Below are 1087 nucleotides of genomic sequence, written 5' to 3'. Positions count from 1 at the left end.
GCGCACATTCACATGCACATATAAACGCACACATACACACACACGCACTCACTCACACTCACACACACACACATACACTTTCACATACCCCAAACACATTTACACACAACCAAGCAATAGATACATATTATCCGTGTGTGTGTGTGTGTGTGTGTGTGTGTGTGTGTGTGTGTGTGTGTGTGTGTGTGTGTGTGTGTGTGCGTGTGTTTCTGTGTGAACTCGCACGTATGACGAGTTAACGTGAGTGTCTGTGGCATAAAAACATTGGAGGGTGAGGGTGCTTAAGCGCGCACGCGCGTGCGCACGTGTGTGTGGGGGGTGGGGGGTCCTCATACCACAATGGGGTAAATCATTCAAAAGATGAGCTGGGAATGAGATGTAGGACGACTGCGTGGTGAGAATAGTACATCGTACACATGCACTTCTAAATGACCAGAGAGAAAAGTCTATAAAATGATCGACAACATTCTACGGAATATTATTTTGATAAACGGCACAGTGACAAAAAATCGTCCTGTAAGAGCCAGATCCGCGTATTATTATTATTTTTGGGCAAAATTCTTTTTTTTTTCACCAATCGAAAGCGCGTTGTGTCATGGGCTTCATTTCTGTATAAGTTTCATTGAGTTCCCTGCCTTAAAATTGCTTTAAAAAGCAAATAACTGTTTCACTTATCATAGCTGTTTGCTTCCAAATTAGCTCATCTTGAGATGTGCGGAATGGATTTCAATATTGTTACAACTTGGGTGACGCAACAAGAATTACTTCAGAACCGACAGCAAAGCCAAGAATTTCTAAATCACGTGATACGCTTTTGGGGCTGAATGGTTTCCGGTGTGTTGATCATTCATACATACCTGTCTACATTAATCAGTTTTTTGTTCCTCCTGAAAACTTCGCTAAAACCTTGATACGTGGAACTGGCACTTACAGGACGCAATGTAAGTTCTGTATGTACACACACGTGTAAAAAAATGACCAAGAGAGGACAAATCCAGAGGGGTTATGTCATCACATGGCTTCCAGTAACTGGACACTCAGTTGAAAAAAAAAGGGCGGGTGGGGGGGGAGGGTTGGAGGAGAGGAG

This window comes from Aplysia californica, unplaced genomic scaffold (genome assembly GCF_000002075.1).
Source record: "Aplysia californica isolate F4 #8 unplaced genomic scaffold, AplCal3.0 scaffold01139, whole genome shotgun sequence".
NCBI classification, from domain to species: domain Eukaryota; kingdom Metazoa; phylum Mollusca; class Gastropoda; order Aplysiida; family Aplysiidae; genus Aplysia; species Aplysia californica.
Note: the sequence above shows the minus strand (reverse complement) of the source record.